The 21092-nt window shown below is 35.8% G+C and overlaps 1 protein-coding gene across 1 annotated transcript in view; it reads left to right on the plus strand.

Annotated features, from left to right (window-relative positions):
• Positions 1–213: 213 nt before the first annotated feature.
• Positions 214–21092, plus strand: part of LOC145680779 (uncharacterized) — a 113156-nt gene continuing 92277 nt past the window's right edge. Inside the window, exon 1 of the mRNA XM_081751779.1 lies at positions 214–322. The gene's annotated coding sequence lies outside the window, so the exon portion shown is untranslated. The remainder of the gene's footprint in view (positions 323–21092) is intronic.

Raw genomic sequence — 21092 nt, forward strand, 5'->3', positions numbered from 1 at the left:
TAAGGCAGAAAAGAAAAAAAAGAAAAAGGAAACGGTCTTATTTTCCCCCCTCCCCCAATGTTGAAGACAGATTTGCACCACTGTATGTAACCATGATATTGAATCAATAATACCGTTACGACAAATATGGAGGAAAAAAGGAAGAAGGAGCACGAAAATAGCATTGTACGGAAGAAAATAAAAGTAGTCAGCTCGGCTCAGTTTATCGATCAAACAAAACCGTGGCAACAAGTGAAAACGAAAGTTCTAGTTGTCTGGCTACTTCACGAAAAAGTGTGCATGCTGGACTTCGCTGCTCTTTTGTTTGTATTAAATATACAAGGTATGTGACTATAAAGTTAACGAAATACAATACACGTATTTTTTCTTAACATAATGGATAGCTCTTTCCTATACTAATAAGTATAAACTTTATATTGATCTTTCAGCCACTCATAGAAGCCAAAAATCTCTGTGTCCTGGTAGATATACAAAAGTGCAATGACCCATATTACTTGTACGGTTACATTTGAACGTAAATTCATGCTGACCAAGCTACTTTTTCTTATTAACGTTTGTGTGTATTAACCACTTTGGTTGGATTAATCGAAGTTTACTAGTCATCCGGCCAAGCCCCGGAAATGTCAATACAAAATGAACCGATGGCATTTGCGTGTTAGCAACAGGCATCCACCGTAGAGTCATAGTACATAGGCCCCTGTAACACGCCTTGCCGGATACCAGGCTGAATTTTGGGGGGAAAGTACCCAAAATGGCGGAAACAAAATGGCGGACTCCAAATTCTTATCCTACACAAGAACTTCCTTATTTTGCGATGGGTCTTCAATATTTTGGCACCAAACCTAGGGTTTTTGGGGGCGAGCTATTTGTTCATACCATTGGTTCCTCTCTGTAGGTTTTCAAAATGGCGGAAAACAAGATGGTGGACGCGATACATGTAAAAAAAATCTCTTTAATGTATTTTTAATATTATCATGTGAAATATCACTTTTTGTACGCAGAAAGCTTGTTTCTACAAACTCTTTAGTTCTGAATATCTTTAAAATGGCGGAAAACAAGATGGTTGAATAATAATAATAATAATAATAATAATAATAATAATAATAATAATAATAATAATAATAATAATAAAGTAATACCCGTAGCTCGTATGGGACCCCTATACTAGAAGAAGACGGACTCTGTAAGTTCTCTGGCGTTAATCCGACCCTGAACATAGTGTAGTTTTTGTCCTATATAATTAATAGTACATATGTAATTATTAAATATATTAATTAAGGGGGTAGACTACTAAATATTTTTGAAAAACTAATAATTTTTCTTTTGCCCGTTTTTCGTAAGTGGAAAGAGGTAATAAAATGTAACTTACTACAATAATAGATAATGTTATTCTACACCCGAAAATACGAATCGGAAGAATTTTCAGTGTTGTCATCCATAGAAATTACGGTGTGACCGGAATTTGAATTACTCAAAAATCTAGATAAAGGCAACGACTAGAAAAATGAACTCAACGGTAATTGATGACTTATCATGCTGTATACCTTTCTTGTTTACTACTTTTTTAAAAAATGTTTCTACTTATTTTGTAATAACTTATTTATTTTGTAATAATTTATGTAAGTTTTATAAAATAAATAGAAATGTTCTACAAAAATTGTTCTTGTTTCTATACTTTAGTGAATATTGTTCTGATATTACCAAACTGTATAAGAGTGATCCGAGAATGTTACTGCTATGACAAATTCAAACAAAAGTGCATAATTTGATTTAAAACCTTGTGTGTAAAAACGCTGTCTCTCCTCTTAATCCATAATTTTACGATTTTTTCTTTCATTGAAGAAGCAAGACGTTTGAAGTGTTCATCCGAAAATGGTCATCGATGACGAAGATTTAAGTTTTTAATATATATATATATATAAGGTTTAATATAATGAGTGTTTTTGCGTGAAAGAGAGAGAGAAAATATTTAAGGATGCAAGATATCTCACCCCACTTTGAAACACTTGGAACAATTCTTGAATCACCGCGAAACGTCGTTTAATACTATAGAAAGTCGATCGGAAAACGAACAGTAGAATTTTATTCCCGCCATTCTGTTCCTCAACATTTTTGAAAACTCTTAGAGTGTAACAAATTAGTTAAACTTAAGAATTGACTCCAATGCAAAATATTGAAAAATATACTGGTAAATAGGGCATTTCCCTGCAGATTACGAATGTCTTGTCAGCCGTTTTGATTTGTGTTCCCGTCAAAATTCAGCCTGGCATCCGGCAAGGTATGTTGCAGGGACCTAAGTATCATGGCTCTACGGTGGATGCCTCCGTCTAATTCAATTCTTTGGAATCTTACGATAAAATAAAAATGAAGAGAAATGTACAATATAGAAAATCGGAAGTTTTGAAAACATGTCAGACTATAAAACTTAAGATGGCTCTTTATGCACACACATTACGATTCAACCATCTTTTTTTCCGCCATTTTAAAGATATTCAGAACTAAATAGTTTGTAGAAACAAGCTTCCTGCGTATAAAAAGTGATATTTCACATGACAATATTAAAAATACATTAAAGAGATTTTTTTACATGTATCGCGTTCACCATCTTGTTTTCCGCCATTTTGAAAACCTACAGAGAGGAACCAATGGTATGAACAAATAGCTCGCCCCCAAAAACCCTAGGTTTGGTGCCAAAATATTGAAGATCCACCGCAAAATAAGGAAGTTCTTGTGTAGGATAAGAATTTGGAGTCCGCCATTTTGTTTCCACCATTTTGGGTACTTTCCCCCCAAAATTCAGCCTGGCATCCGGCAAGGCGTGTTACAGGGGCCTATGTACTATGACTCTACGGTGGATGCCTGTTGCTAACACGCAAATGCCATCGGTTGACAAGTACCGATAAAGTGGCCGGCTGACTATACGTGCTTTTCAGCTTTAAGAGACGGGACATGTTACTTAAAGTAGAATCCGAACAGGGGTGCACCAACGAGGCAATCTACTGGGTCCGGACTCCCAAAAAACTCTTTTTAAATAATATAGTATTTGTATTTTGTCTGTAGCAGAGCAAGCATTTAAGAAACTATGCGGCCAGCACTCCTCTTCTTCTAATAAAAATTTCTGTGTGCACACCTAGTTCGGAATCACTACCCGGAAAATTATCCGAGAAAAATAACTGCACCAGAAATCGACACATACATAAAGTAATCGCATTAGCTACTCAGCTAGAGGAAGTTATTTAAACAATTTGAGTTAAGTATTTTCATATACTCACTCAAAGTACACGAGCACGCGAACGTTAAGTATATTCTTGTTTCAGTTTATTATTAGTAGAAATAGTATTTATTTATTGTCTTTTCGAAGAACAAACGATTAAAACAAATAAAGTTATTGTAAAAATACTAACTTATCAGAAGCATCACATTTTGAGTATAAACATTTTCTTCTTCTTTGACTCTTTAGAAAAAAGAAAAAAAAAAACTAAGACAGAAGAACCGAAATTAAATCTACAATTCAACTGCTACAACCAGTGGCTTATTTACGATTTTGTTTCGAGGGTGAAGGGCTTTGCTCACTTTATTCCTGGAAATGTGAAAATTCTACAGGATATGTCGTTTACTTTAAAATAGTAAATAAAATTTCTGGGGGGCTTAAGCCCGGAAGCCCCCCTTAAATATGTCACTGGCTATAACTGTAGGCCTACTGTAATTATATTTCTTCTGTTGTTCCAGTAAGTATGGATTATATTCCTGGTCTTTATGTTAACTATTTCCATTTAGAACAAAATCCAACAAACAGTTTTAAAGCGTAGATACGACATAATTATGACGTATCTTTGGCAGATTTTTCTTTTTTAACTTTTGACAAACTATGGGAGAAAGTCTTGTAATCTTTAACAAAATAATGGAGATTTTTAACTGAATTTCACGTTTCAAGACGTCTAATTGAAGAAGTGGTTTCTGATTATCTGTTCGTACTATATATATTTCATCAGGGTTGTCACACTCGAGACTCGCGATGATGCCAAACACGGGTCTTAATTATGCTAGATTTTTGTAAATTATGCCAGATTTTCAAATTATCTTTCCTAACTAATTTTAAAGACCCGTCCCTACTTATCTTGATTATTTTAATGAAGTATTTCAACGGTATTCACGTTCAAAGCTAACATGAATGCTGTCAAAGCTGTCAGGAATGATAATGAAATAAATTGGTAAATGACACATTATAGGGGAGGAAGGTCGAATTTATATTTTATGAAAGGATAACATTTTAAGAAACATATACACAACATGCCGCTTCCAACACAGCCCTGAAGCATTTCTTTTAGTCGTCCCCTGATGCTCATATCCCTACCCTCTCAAGTTGTAAATTGAAATTGACAGAAACATTCCAGATAACCACACATTCAGGTTTCAGTTGACAGTAATAAAACTATGGGTAAGTAAATATGTTTTGTAGAGTCATGTTTTGCTATTTTTGAACATTTCTCTGAATTCAACAATAAATTACTACCGCGGAAATACTGGCTGGTTTCATTGCTCCAACCATCGCTTCAACTAAGAAGAATAATTCCAGACAGTCCTTGAACCAACTAAATTTTCGTTCTTTTTCTGTTCACCAGAGGGAAGAATGAAATTATGCTAGATTTGGCCAAGATGCTAAAGTCAAGATGCTAGATGCTAAATGCGTGTGAATTATGCTAGATCTAGCACCAAGATGCTAGATATGGCTTCACTGTATTTCATTAACAATACTACTATGTGGCACTAATTGCTTCTCTTTGAAAAAAATCACAAAAAAAAAAAAATCATTTTCGTTGTAACATTGCTTATTTTTAAATTTTCTTGAATACAGCTGCTAGGCCTACTTTTTTCTTCATTTTTCATAAATAGCCTAATATTTTTTTTTTAAATTAACGCTATACAATATTGCATAATTGTGGGGAAAAAGAGAGAGAGTTTACTGCTGGTACCAAACTTTTGTTGAGATAATTTTATCAAAAATTTGCTATAAAAACTGTTTAATATCTCATAAGTAAATACTTCGTGAAAAAATATGAAATAATTAATTTCTGCCCCCAAAAAAGTCTTTAAAATGTAATTTATTGACAGGGTGAATTTTGTTTTGAAGATTTTCTAAAAGCGGCTTTAACGGTTTTTGTACTTCTTCAAAATTGTCGCACATGGTTTTTGGTGCGCAGTCAAGGAGTAAAGTCATCGGAAGGGGTAGTAAGGCTCGAGTAAAAATTCATGTAGGCCCTAATATTTCGGATCTCAGTTTTAACTAAGCAAGCCCTGTCTCATACAATTTTGGTTGAGAAATTCTTTATAGTTGAGTGAGAATGTTCGTGCGAGACATTCGTATTCATACTTTCATTTCTTTTGTGATCAAAGACGGCCTTACCTATGCGCGGCCAAGAGCGATGGATCCCCGCGGGGCCTTTCATCAGTCAAATGACACAATATTAAAACGTTGACGACCGAATATCGCCCGTCAATATTGTCAAGAAAATATAGTAATACTCTCGATTTCGGTGGTGCCTTTGTTTACAAATTGTAGTATCTCGTGTACAATCAAGAATAACGAAGTAGTAGCCTACTTAGTTTTTAATACTACTGTGAAAATTTATTTATGAAAAATGATGCATTACACATAGTCAGAAACTCAAAGCACTGGATTATTGAATTTGTCAATACGTTCAGTCAGTCTCCCAAAGCAAAAGCTAAACTTCATCATATTCAAGAATATATTGCACGTGGTAATTTGAGATACATCTCATGAAGAAGCTATAAATAAATATGAAATAGTACTGCAAACTCTGCAGCTAGTGATTTGGTTCAGAATTTTGAAAATGGAGCTACTTGTCTTGGCTATATGGCTTTCGAATTGCTATCCTATCTTGAATTGTTAGTTAGAACATTTCAAGGAAGGACGTTATCCTGTTAGAACTTCTGAAATCTGTGGAATTGATCTCAAGCGGAATTAGTGACATGCGTTCTAAAGAGAAGTTTTCTACGTCATTTGCAAATTATGAGAAAAAATTCCAGAACTTCATCTTCTCCCAGCAACCCTTCCAAGACTGAAGAAGCCGCCGAAAAGACTTAAAGGATCTCAACCTGTTCATGCATATAAATTTACAGAAAACTACTATAGAAGAGAATATTATAGAACAATTGACTCAGATAAACTCTTTTGGGATTAAAGAATAAATTAAATCAGCCAGGGATTAAGGTTGGTTTAAAGGAACATGTTTTGCCGATAGATGGCACTACAGTCTTCGTATCTCTCCCATGTATTTTTTACCTTTCACGAAAATTTATAATTTCTCTTACAAATTTCAACCTAGAGACTTCAAATTTCTAGAAAAGGAACTTCATAACCTATTAAAGAGAACAATCCGTGCCGATTTTTTATTTAGAACTTTCTTCATTGTTGAAATGGCTTGATTGTTGAAATGGATACCCAAACCTTTAACAATGGAACTGCTTCAACAGGAAGAAAATTCTAAATAAAAAATCGGCACGGATTGATGCCTTTAATAGGTTATGAAGTTCCTTCTCTAAAAATTTGAAGTCTCTAGGTTGAAATTTATGAGAGAAATTGTAAATTTTCGTGAAAGGTAAAAATTACATGGGAGAGATACGAAGACTGTAGCGACATCTATCGGCAAAACTTGTCCCTTTACACTAACCTTAAGCAAATTCTAATGAGGGAACTTGTGCTATTAACAAGGGAGAACCACAATAAGCTGAAGTTACATCCGGAACTTGATAAATTGTCTTTATATTTAGAGTTGTGATCGTTCTTGAAGAATAAAAATATTGTCAATGTTAAAGACGCAGTGGTTTCCTTTCGTGAAATGAGCCTTGAAGATAGAAGTGCGGAAACTGTTCTTCGACTGCTGTTGGTCTTCCAGAATTCAAGCTGTGAAGTAGAAAGAAATTTCAGTGTTCTTTGCCGCTCGAAATCATATTTATGTTCTACTATAAGAGACTAAATCATGTGTCCCAGAAACGACTAAACCATGTTGCAGTGTGTTACATACATCAAGGGCTTTCAGGTAGTGTTGACCCCCCCCCCCAAAAAAAAAGTTGCTGCATTTTTTGCTTCGAAGAATGACATAATCTGATACTGATCATTGAGGCATGATATTGATAACTTAGATGACTGCCATTTGGTCTTTCGGTAGTTAATTGGAAACTAATTATTTTGACATGAGTAACATGTTATTTCTTTTCAGAGAAAATAGTCAAATTTCCTTTTCTCAAGTGTATTGTATTTCTCATGTTATGAGTCAATATTTTGAATATATTTCTCATATCTAGGAGGATCTTTAACCCCCTGGGTTCACCCATGTGTACTTGTGTGCTTATGGTAAGTTTTTTTTTTTTTTTTTTAACCACATGAGTTACGATAAATCACTAACTTTCTTCTATGAAACTAAACCAAACCATAGTGTGGAGTTAAGACAATAATTTGTATATGTGAAATGTGGCATGTCCTTCCAATATTTAAAAGGTAACGACGCCAGTGCTTACATACGTTACGGATTAACATTACAATCTTTTAAATCCCATTTGCATGATCTTAATGATTACAACTACATCGACTAAACAATAATTCTTCATTGAAAAATCTATCGAAGAAGTTTTAAGATGATGTGATAAAATTCTAATACAATTCTTACTTATGAAAAACATTTTTTATTACAAATTTAAATATGTAAACGATACTAGAAATAATGTTTAATAAGAAAGAACATTAATAACCTTAGCTAGGACTCTTTAAACCAGGGATGCAAATAAGCGACAAAATTTTACTCGCCCAAGAATAAAGCTACTAACCCACATCCCACAACAGAATAATTTACTTACCTTCGGTGTGATATTAAGTACTCGCCCGCACCGATGAATCACTCGCCACGGCGAGTGGGCGAGCGGTTATTTGCATCCCTGCTTTAAACCAAGCAATACTAACAATCATATATAACAAAACAACCTTTACTATAGTGCGTCCAGTAAGAGAACGTCTCTGACAGCTCGCAGTGACATTGCCACTACTCGCGTGTCAAGTTTTTTTTTCGGTGCAACTGTAGTGGCAATTTAATTAATGGCATAAGACGTGGTTGGTAACACTGGTATCAAAGTAGGGGCTGCAGTGTCCCACCGTATGTGGTAAGAAACGTCAGAGACCATCTCTTGTTGGCCGTGCTATAGGACATGATTCAAGGCTATGACAACTGAAGTTTCAAAACAATTATAAATAAGAGGCTGGGGTAAACTTTCAGATATATTGTACAATTAACTACTTAGAAACAATTAAAAGTATTATTTGTTACTTAATCTATCTGTTCCAGAAAGATATAATAATTCAATTGAGGTGACGAAAAAGAAATACGAAATATTTAAAAATGTATAATTAATGTGTTGTTAAAATTCATATATACTCAGGGGTAAAAGTGGTTCTGAAAAGGTAGGGGGACGGATGATGTCATGCCGTCACCCGTGCCTATTTTTGCCCATTGTAACTTATTTAGGAAGTGGAATAATGTCGTCGTTCCGCGTTCCCCCCTCACTTTTACCCCTGATATACGTAATAAATTATTAGAAAAAAACTGGTTATGTATTATACAAATGTTTATTTTTGCTCATCTAGAACAAAGGAATAGATGGGTTTTTTATATACATACTATTAAAATCAAAAGTATTTTAATAATAAATAAATACATATATCGATCCGAGTCACACTAATCCTAGTAATAAACAGTCATGATAATAGATTTAATATCTGCGATATTACTTGCCTATATAAAGAAGTGTGGCATTTATCGAAGATGAGAAGATGTCAGAAATTTGGTGAATAGTGTAGGAAGTGTTGTGTGTCATTCTAGTGCTTTGATTAATACGGTTTCATCACTACAACTGTATTTCAATAATAATAATTTTTAAACAAAAGCGAGATTCCAATATTTTTTATGCGAAGCTTAAACTTCATTCTGCTAAGCTAGAACTCATTACTAAATGGTAGATTAGACCGGGGCTTGTTGTGACAAAAATAAGTTTTTATTTTTTCTAGGATCTCGTTTTTATTAAATGTCAGAAAATTTTGTCTTAAAATAAAGCTTGGACATTAGACTACTTCCATAATTTTTTTCTGCATCTGTATTTTTCATTATAAGAACAATGCAATAGAAAAAAACAAACACAAATGTTTTGTCATAACATGCTCCTTGCTGGGTAGGTTGTGACTTTGATCGGGTAAGTTGTGACAGAAAGAAATGTGCCCGATTTCGCTAATGTAATTTTAATATAAATTGTGCTAAACATAACGTAAAGGTAATATTTCCTAACAAAAATATTTTGCATACATAAAGAAACTACTTTCAAATTTCCATGTGAATACTCTTTCTAAATTATCGTTATCGTACACAGTTAAATGCGCCGACATTCCTTCCTAATAACTCAGTTTTATAATAGAATCACAATTTCTTTCAGAAATGACTTATGATGCAAACCTAGACTACATAGACCCCCTATCATCGTCCGAGTTGCAGTCGTGGCATACATAAATAGGATTACCTTCTGTGCACGCTTCATGTGACCACTGGTTACAGTCAACACATTGAACCCACGATTCTCTGGGTTTGGAATTAGAAAATGGTTCCAGACACACAAGAGACTTTTCATATCTTGCTCCTGCTTCTGCTTCTAATACTTCTTTAACTGGAGTATCAGTGAGTGCAGCGGACACTCGCTTCTTCCTTCCTCGTTTAGTTTCCCTGGGTCTAGCTTTTGGTAACGGACGAAGGACGCTAGGACTAACATGATGAGGATTACTGTCATTTCTGGACGTTTCGTCTTAAGGCATTATTTGCATAGACGACAGTTGTGTTTTTTCTTTAACTGTAGCAGGTCTATTGTCAACAGTCGATAAGGTTTCAGATTCTTTACGGTTTGTTGCTGGATAAGGCTGGTTTGTTTCCTTCACAGGCAAATCTGAGAATTCTGAATTCACTTCTTTGTAATGTTAGTTAATCCTTGTTCTTCATTATGACCTGAAAAGTTCGTTGAGGATGAGGATGTTGTTGAACTTGAGTGATGCGTTAGCAAAGTACGTCCTAGTGCTAACTTTATAATGTGGTCATCATCTTCAATGTAATGATCAGTTATCTGCGGTGCCAAAAATTCATCATCTGTAAAAATGTCTCTATTAAAGGGATATATACCAGTAATTCTGAGTGCATTAGGAATATTAAATTTATTTACACTAAGAGGAAATGCCGTTTTCACAATAGTCGGAATGTCATAGATACTAAATGTATACCTAGGATTGTTTTCCATCCATGCATCCATTCCATTTGCAACTAACTTTTTAAATGAAGAATATACTCCTCTGTCCAGGGGTTGTAGCTTATGAGACGTGCCAGGTGGGAATGACAGGAGAATAACACAATTTTTTCTTGGCATAATTGATTACCTGCACTGAGATATGAGATTCATGGTTATCAAACAACAAAAGGACACGATGTTGAAAATAACTGCCTGTATGTTTGACAAAATGCTCCATGAATTGCACAAACAAGTCTCCGGTCATCCAACCTGATGGATTATTTCCTGCAATACTTCCAGTAGGACCTTTACCATGAAATCGAAGTCGGTCGAATCTCTTCTCCATGCAAATTAAGCTGAGTCCTAGGTTATAATTACCTGCAACAAACTGCTTCTTGCAGAATCTGTACAGTGACTGTCTATTAACCTCATATTGTGCTGCATTTGTCTTGAAGATCCCTTGTTTTCGTGGTATGCTCGTGCTGCATCTATGTGCACTTCAATTGGTATCTGGCCTTTCTCTTTCTCTTACATGTTCGTACCATCTGCAACGAGAAAGATTGAAGCAAACATTAAAATACAAATTCAAATTGCTGCAAACTACATGCAAAAGGATGTTGTTGTTATTGTTGTTAATGATGATGTGGTGTTCTGACCAAAGACCAGTCTTTGATTCAAAGTATCTGGGCAAGGTGAACCCATGGCGGTTTGCCTTTCCTTTCCATGGGATGGTGATGACGTCCTAAGGAGGGACCTACAACTAAGGTGGGATCCCAACCATTTGTCTCCACCGGGAATCGAACCCGGGATCCCTTGAGTACACCCATCCACAAGAGACATATGCAAAAGAAACCAGTCTAAATCTGCAAACATTGATGCATATACAATCAACAGTGTGCTAATGATTTTATGCGTTAGAAATCGGAAATTTCTTCCCAATAATAATAACGTGTCCACTTCCTAACAAAACATTAATAATATCCCTTATGTAAAATTAATAAAATTAATTAGACAATAAACTTCCATTGTCTGATTTTCTGCGGGGTCAGTTGTGACATTTATCACAATTTACCCCTAGCAGTTTACCACAACTAGCCTCAATGGGTATTTTTTGCTTTTATTGGCAATTCAGTATTTCAGTTTTACTTGACCAAGAAACAAAACCGTTTACATGCGTATTATAGTTGCTTTAGTTTTTAGAAAATACCATTAATATTTCCAACTATTTTATATTGAAGAAAACAGAAATCAAACTTACCTTGAAAAATAGATCAAGACCTCCACAAAACCAACTTTCTTCTTTGCTCTGGTTTGGCGCGACTCACACTGATGGGAAACAAAAGCCTGTGAATTCGTGACTGTAGGCGTCAATCAGCGTCGCCAGGTCGTGTATATTGTTTGCACTTTTAATAGAAACATAACTGTCACAACCTGCCCCTGCCACAACAACAAGCCCCGGTCTCCTCTATAGTTAGAAATCACAATTGTGAGTGTTAATGGTAGTCCGGTATACGTTTTTCTATAACTTCCGCGGGATGCCTGTGATAATAATGTCCAGGGCTCATTTCCTTATACTATAGAGAAATTATATAATGAAGGCTTTTAAATGTATATAAAGTGTAGTTTTTACTGTATTTAGTTTGTAAAGGTTTTGTGTTATTTGAAGGCCATTAGATACGTATAAAACTAATCAAACTGGCGAAACACAAAGTTGCTTTTCCTGAACCATTAGGTAAATCTGACTCAAATGTTAATATAGGGAATGTTAGTAACGAAATAGTTATAAAGAATGATGATGATTCTAACAATAAGATGGACATTGCTGTTAATACTAATAATAGTAACACTGACAATATCATTTGTTGAATTAATTTATTATGAGAAGCACCATATGGCTCCATTTTTCGTTTTCCTAAAAGCTAGTAATAAAGAAATAGATAAACAACACTCTATGGACATTAGTTATAAACGATACTTGGCAGGAATCCCAGGTATAACAACTCCGAAACCAGGAGCGGCGATTAGGGGGGAGCAAGAGGGGCAGTTGCCTCCCCACTGTTTTGAAATGACCCCTTAATGTATATAGTTTCATTTGGAAGTATGTATGTATTACTGGTTCATGAAAAAAAATGGTGCCATGTAATATTTGCCGTTGTGTGAGTATGTATTGGTTATTTGTCTTCCTGTGGAGTTAAAAAAGCTACAGGAACTGCGTATTAAATTGTAATTTAAAGCAATTAATATTGCAAGTGCGTATTTCTTTAAATGTTGTAGTACATGCTTGTAGAGTTTACTATCTTTGTTTTCTAAGAGTAATAACATACATTTAATGGCATGTGTAGAATTAAAAATATAAGTTGTTCATTAATCCCCAGTTTCAATAGCTATAACTTCTACAAAACAAGCCTCATTATTCATTACTATGATTAATATTATCCTTTCTATTTATTTGTTTTGCAAATTTGTTATTAAATAATCTGATCATTTAACTTCCCAGACAGAATTTTAAGATATTCATGAGCAAGGAATGAAATCTCTTCTTACACCTTCGTTGTTCAAGAGTACAAAGGTCTAGTACATATTTGCGTGCTCTTGTCAATTCACTTAATAAAATATGAAATACGATATACGGTATTTTAATTGAAAAAGATAGTATCCTATTAGGTATACAACCTTTTGTCAAATAAAGTGTTAGAAACAACCGGGAAAACTAACATTGATAGGTCTATACAAATATTTAGATGATTCCGTGCAACTTCGCACGGTGCAGTTTCACACGGTGCTCATTATCGAGTAATTTCGCACTGTCCTCCTTATCGGATTAATCATTCTGCAGGTGTAGTTCATTTTCGCACGGTCTACCTGTCAATCATGTGATTCATCCTGAAACCGCTTCTACTATAGACTTGGAGTACAGAACAAATGTCAACTAAGTAAGAACAGAAACAGAGCAAACACAAGTTAAAATAAATACGAACAATTGAATTACTACTAGCTTGAAGTATTTTTCCCAATTGTACACCATACATGCAAATATAGGAAACACACATGATAAGGACATTGGTTATATCAGTCGCGTATGCATTGATACCAGGTAAACGAACATACAAAGATCTGTTTACATTTCTTAAAATGTGATCTGGCCAGAGCGAATCTCGAGTGCTGAAAGTGGATGCTGTAATCAGTGCATTGCATGCGGTTTTTGCCAATACACACGTTTCTGGTTGCTATTACCATTTTAACTAGAACATCTGGTGGAAGCTTTTTAGGTCTCGCTGAAGGATACCTCCACAGTGAAGATGTACGTCATCATGTTCATATGTGTAGCAACTTAGCATTAATATCATCAAGCAGGATTGATGAAGGTTGGCTCATCGTCATGGAGGACTGTTCGTCTAGCAAGAAAATCGAAGAGTTAAACGATTATTTCATTGAACAATGGATGGACATTCCAAACATTCAGATAAACATAGAACTGCAATGGTCAAAGGCACAAAACAAACAATCCAGTGGAGGGTTGCCGAAGTAAGTTAAACCGCAGCATATCTAAGAGTACACCACGCATCTTGAAGCTTGTGAGTGTACTAAAAACAGATGTGACGTCTAGTTTCATGCTTTTGCGAGACAAGACTTAAAAATTGCAATCCGGAGAAGCGTAGAAAATCAATTTTCATCCGTCTTGACCACAAATTGCAATTAGTCCTGGAGAAACTAGGAAATAGCGAGGACTTTAAACAAATGCTTGAGGAGCTTGGGCTTAAGAATGGGCACGAGTCGAGCTAAAACTCGACTCGAATTCAAGTCGAGTTTCGAGTCGAGTCAAAGGTAATTTTCTCGAGTCGAGTCAAAGGTAATTTTCTCGAGTCGAGTTTGATAAATCGCTTGCTCACTCAGCTCGTTTTAACTCGTTTTGAAATCATGACCTGATTAGACTCGAAAGTGAAACCATGAGATTTAAAGCAGTAATGTCGAAAACTTTCAATGTTGCTCACGAGAGGGGCCACTGCTCGCATCTTGTCTCGTCGCAATAACGAGACAACAATAGATTTTTATAACGAGACAGCCTCAAATGTCGTGAGCACCAATATAAATATATACTGTAGTTTTTACCATCAAAGCTGAGATCTGCACGGTCGAATTGTTGAGCTCAAGCAGAAGCCCAACCCGGGTAGTGATGTCAACCGGCTCTGCTCGGTTCAACTGAGCGAACAACTCGAGTCGACTAGGTTGAAATGAAGCATCGGCTCGGCTCAATTGAGCCGATGGCTTGAGAAGACAGGGTTGAAACAAGTCCATCGGTTCGGTTTGACTCAGCTCAACTGATCCCATGGCTCGAGCAGGATCGGTTGGGGTGAACCATCGGCTGTTTTCGGCTCAACTGAGTCGAGGGCTCGAGCCAGCTTGGTTGGATGAGTAGCTAATGAGTTAGCAGATGAACTCGGCTAACTTTTCGGTTCGACTCGATAGTGAATGAGCTGTGACCCGAGCCGCTCGAGTCGTTGACAACCCTAAACCCGGACCAAGCAGTTTTGAACATGTTTGTCCGGCGCCCTATAACTTTTAACAATTTTTGGCTAAAATCCTAATACTTGCTCTTCTGAAACTCAAACCGAGAACCTCGTGAACGATGTCCTTGTCTTCTAGACTTCACGATTACCAAGGTCGGCAGTCAACTAGTTTTTGGTATTCAGATATAAACCGCCTGTCTTTCCTGTTTATATGCTGTGTTGTAATAATAATAATAATAATAATAATAATAATAATAATAATAATAATAATAATAATAATAATAATAATAAGTTGAAGCAGTAGTAATATCATTGATAATAATTATATTGTCTACGTAAGATACTGAAGAGAGTACTTGAAACTGCACACAGGATTTGGTTCGATTTGGCTCAACTCGACTCGAAACTTGACCTGAATTCAGATCGAGTTGGAGGAAAGTTTTCGAGTCCAGCTCAAAGATGTCCGTTTCGAGCCGAGTTTCAAAAAATCTCGCTCGAGCTTGCTCCTGCCCATCTCCAGAAGCTGGAATAATGAACTAGGAATTGTGTACAAAATAGATTGACAATGTACGGTACAGAAGTATGAAAGTTTCACCTTAACGATGTGTTGTTCGCTTGGAAAATAACAAGACGACAAGGTTCTTCTTCAAACCGCCTTGGAGTACGGAGTTAATGTTTTATGTTTCACAAATCACAGCGTTTTTCTATGCTCTGGGGCGGCTACATTTTTTTTTCGATTTTTGAACTTCCTAACTGAATTCTCTGATATGGTGCTTATTTTATTATTTTATTTCTCTTAATTTGAGATTGTTCTATCTTCTATTCCTAATGATTACAATTTTTTATTGTTTCTTTTCTGTTCTTATTTATTTTCATTTGATATGCTTTTTTGTTTTCATCTATTTCAATTTGCGATAGTTTTTGTTATTATTTTTCTTACTTATTTCAATTTCATATTGTTATATTGTTTATTATTTTCTCTTCTTTACTATAACTTTTGTTCGCTTATTTTTTGTTCTGTCTTGTTCTTAATTATTTTAATTTCCGGTTATTTTGATTATTCTTTTTGTGAAAGTGAAACAATTCCTAAACTCTCCTTCTCTAGTACTAATTGCAATTGTTCGTATTTATTTTAATGTGTATTTGCTATTTTCTGTTCTTACTTAGTTGACACTTGTTCTGTGTTCCCTCTCCCCTTAAACTGAAAACATTTTCAGGATAAATCTAAAGATTCATGATTAATCCGATAAACAGGACCGTGTGAAATTGCTCGATAATGAGCACCGTGTGAAATTGCACTGTGAAAAACTGCACGTCACCATTTAGATCACGTCTCCCCCCCTTCACTTTAAACGTCCAATTGTCGCCACTGTCCGAAACCATAGGACGAAAAGTTTCATTAAATTCTGGAAATAATGCTAACACATTTCTTCAACATGAAAACCTTAAAAGCAATAACTGGACTGCACATATTCCTTCCCACGCCATATCTCCTGTGGGCGTTATTCCCAGTGTCGAATTAGGTATCAGCATTAAACGACGTTATATTACATCAATTGTAAAGCGGAAGTCACCTCAGCACGTAAACATTTATCGTACGGACAAAGAAAGGAAAAGTTCCAACTGGAATAGTCATATTAACCTTCAAATTCCAATACTTACCTCTAGATTGTAAATTGTATTGTTACATAATTGATATTGAACCGTTTCATTCACCAAGTAAGACAGTGCGTTGGAGAATGCCTAGCATATTTTAAAAAATATAAATACTACTACTACTACTACTACTACTACTACTACTACTACTACTACTACTACTACTACTACTACTACTAATAATAATAATAATAATAATAATAATAATAATAATAATAAATATGTAACAATTGCATGGATAATCATGACATTGCACAATGTACGAGGGCTAGTCAAGAAAGACTTAGACTGATTTTTTTTCTAGGCAATTTATTATTACTCAGCAACAGGCACATGATCCTTTTCAAAGTAGTCCCCGCCCATTTGAATGCACTTTTTCATTCGAGTCTTCCAGTCCTCAAACACGTGTCGCAGGCCATTCTTTGAGAGGTCCTTCAAAACCGCCTCCGATGCCTTCAGAACCTCGGAATTATCGGAGAAGCGGCGTCCACGCAGTCTGGATTTTAGGGCAAGGAATAGAAAAAAGTCGCACGGTGCGGTAGGCGTCTCCACCATCCTCAAACCTTTGCAACAGCTCCCTGCAAGTCTCCACTCGAACGGCCTTCTGCTCTGGTGTCAGGAGTCGCGGAATCCATCGCGCACACACTCGGCTCATGTGGAGGTGGTCATGCAAAACTTTGAAGGCACTGCCATGAGATATGCGTAGTGCGGCTGCCAGATCGTCGATACTGATGCGGCGATCTTCTCTAACAATGACTGCTGCCGTGTTAATGTTCACCTCAGTAACAGCTGACGCTGATACACCTGGTCCACCAGCTTTCGTGATTGTCATTCGGCCCTCTTTAAACTCTTTGAACCACCAGAACACGGTACTTCGTGGCAGAGCGTCATCTTTGTAGGCTGCTCTCAACATCCCTAGAGTTTCTGTTGCACTTTTCCCCAGGCGATAGCAGAACCGTATAGCTGCAAATTGTTCATCTCGTAATGACTCCATTTCTTCTACAGGCGACTTCTAGAGGCGGCGCAGAACATCACCTGCAATAAAAAGTCGTGGTTACCAAACATGCAATGATTCCTTAACAACATTTTATATATATGCACAGCAAGACCCACCCTACTTGTATGCCAAACTATGAAGCTCCAGCGTTAACAGAACTGCCGGGAAAAAAATCAGTCCAAGTCTTTCTTGACTTGCCCTCGTAAGTCTCATCAAATTATTTTTTTTTCCTGTGAAATGCACATTAAGCCAACTCCATACAATGTCCAGAAAATAAAAGACAACTTGACATAGTACAAAATCATATTTCATTCAATGAGGTAAATAAACTGATGTAATCAAATTCTTATCACAGGCTAGGAAACTTCACAACTAATATTAACAGTTCACGTCTCTCACACATTCCACTTATCCTCAACACAGGAGCAACTACGTCTACGAGGATAACCGTTGAAGGGAAAAGTATTCCGGATATAACTTTATGGGAGATACAACATTATATTCAAGCTAACTGAGAAGTTACCATGAACCATTCGGAAGAGATCATTTACCATAATTATAACCTTGCACCCCATGAAAATCAAGTCAATACATACCAATTATTTGCCAGTGGTGGATCCAGGGGGGGGGGGCAATTGCCCCGATCGCCCCCCCAAGAAGAGAAACTTTTTTATTTTATATACATAAATAAAATCCTCTCAGAGTTTGAAACTGTTAAAAGTAGTTCTAAGTAGCAGGATGACAACCCAACACTGCTTCGCAACACTGTTTAAATCGCTCAAGTTCGCAACACTGCTTAAATCATGTAATTGCGAGGACTTGTTATAATTACACCCACTAAAAGTTATTCCTACAATGCTATAAAAAAAAGAAGGAAAACAACAATTTAAACATTGTCCAAAAATACGCCATTTTCAGGAGTGTTGCGAACTTTATCAATGTTTATCGTATCTCCGGAACGGTTTAAGATATCGAAGTGCTAGAAAAAGTAAAACGGTTTGTTTGCCAATTGCAAACCACACAAGTAATTAGATATGATACTTACCTAAGCATGTTTTCGAAATAAAGTATTTCGAAAAAATTCAAAATTTCAAGCCCTTGTAACTTCGTTACTATTCATTCAAAACAAAGTCATACTATGACCATAGCCTCCAACGCTAAGGTATTTCCGATGTCCATTGTCTTGTCCATTCCCGTTGTGCTGTGTATGTGATAGAGGCTTTCAAACTTTGGATGTTTGCGAAATTATTATATCCTTAGTTTGCAACACTGAATAATAAATGTGGTATTTTAAGTTTTCGTTTAACCCTGCTGCTCTGTACGGGTCTATTTGGTCCGAAATGGATTTTGACTTCTCATAAAATGTATGATTATTTTCGTGGAGTGGATCAGGTTTGTGACTTTATTTTATTCAATCCAAATGATGTTTTCTGAAAATATCAACATACTCTTAATATCAATGGTTTTCGAAATTTTCCTGTTAATGTCGATATGGCCCGAAGATGTTTTTCTGTGCTGTACAAGTGAATTTTCAGCTGGTGTCTTATATTTCTCGCGGAACACTTGTGTCTACTTACGTGATGCGTGAGAAAAGTGGGTGGAAGTTGTTTCTAAGCTATATTATCCTGATGAAAACGTCCCTGTTGATGAATAATTGGTAGGATTTAGAGGCTGTTGCTCTTTCAAGCAATATATGCCCAGGAAACCGGCAAAATACGGCATAAAAATCTGGACTGTATGTGATAGCAAAACATCTTATGTACTAAAGTAACAGGTATATACAGGTAAAGAACCCGGTGCAGAACCTGAGAGAAACCAAGGAGTGTGTGTTGAAGTGATCTTATTTCCGAACTAGGGGCTATAATGTTACTTGTAATCATTTTTTCACCTCGTTCACTTTAGGACAGCACTTGAAAATAACTATGTTTGAGACTATAAGCAAAAACAAACCTGAACTTCCGAAGATTTGTCAAACATTCATCGTCGTTTTATTTTTCAAACAATACAACCGTTGTAAATTATATCCCTAAGAAAAATAAAAGACATTATGCTCATGAGTACTCTTCACAGATGAAAATAAAACAACTTGTGAACACATTCACATCTAACGCAAAACCAACAGATATCAAATGATATTGTTGTATAATATGATCGATATATTAGCTTACAATGGATTTAGTTTGTGTCCTTCAATCAATCCAAGCTGGCAACAAGAGAAGTTCTTCAAAAGAAGATTGTATTTGGAAGAACTTGGAAAATCTATCATTTTATCTGATATAGAATTTAGACAATATATGACGATTCTCGAAAGAATGTAACCAGAGCACAAGGAAATGGTGAATTAGAAGCTACAGTGATAACACCCGAAACAGGCATTCCTATCAAACGTGCAAAGGTGCAAATACTGTCCATCATCTAGCGAAAACAAGAAAAATCTGATGTGATTTATTTGCTTCAAAAAAGGCAGTCGTTACAATGTTAGGAATTATCGCCCTATCACAGTTTTGTCTGTATTTTCAAAATTTTTTGAGACGGTACTATCAAATAGGATAAGGAATTACTTACATTCCAATAATCTAATATCATTATCACAACATGGATTTTTAACTGGCAAATCTACTGATTCTGCAATTTTCGATTTTCTTAGTTATGTTATGCATGCAATAAATAATAAAAAAAATGGGCAATTGGACTCTTTGTTGATCTTACTAAAGCATTTGACACTGTAAATCATGATTTCTTACTTAAAAAATTACGCTTTTATGGTATAAGAGGAACTGCCAATAAATGGATCGAGTCTTACTCAGTGTTGGGCAAATTTCAATTGAATTAACAATTAACAATTAATCTGTAAATTTAATTGTTAATTGCAATTGACAATTGAATAAAATAATGGTTAATTGTTAATTGCAGTTGGCCATTAATAATGGAGAATCAATTGCAATTAATCAATTGATTGAAAGTAATTGTAGTGGAAAGTAATTGCAATTGAATTCAGTTATTCAATTGCAATTGAAATCAATTGGCAATTAATTCAATTGCAATTAATTTCCACAGCAATTACTTTCAATTGATTGATCAATTGCAATTGATTTTCACTGATTAATTTTCAACACTGTAGTTCAGAGAGGGCGTGGGACAATGAAAACTTTAGCCACGACCAACTGACTCACCACCCATCGTGACCCATGACCCACCGTGACCCACTCTGACCCACCACCCACCATGAACCACTCTCACCCACTGTGACCCACAGATCCACCAAAACCTATTGTCATCAACTCTGACCCATGATTCTCGCCTTCTTCTCTACTGACTAAAGAGTTTAAACTTGTAATAAAACAAGCCTATGAAATTATCACTCATCAGAATTTGAATTTCTACGATCAATCGCTCAAGCACCGCTCTATTACAATAACGGCGAATTTGACCTTTCTAATATAAATAAAATAAAGAGTTTGTTTGCGTCTGTCTGTCTATCTTTGTGCGGGCTGTGAACCAGATGAGTGGACCGAATCTTTTCAAAATTTGGTCACGGGTAGCTTTGTCTAGGCGCCAGATCAAGACGGAGAGTTTTATTTTCAAATTTCGAACTAAGGGGG

The sequence above is a fragment of the Thermobia domestica genome, chromosome 3 (assembly GCF_964235325.1).
Source record: "Thermobia domestica chromosome 3, izTheDome1.hap1.1, whole genome shotgun sequence".
NCBI classification, from domain to species: Eukaryota; Metazoa; Arthropoda; class Insecta; order Zygentoma; family Lepismatidae; genus Thermobia; species Thermobia domestica.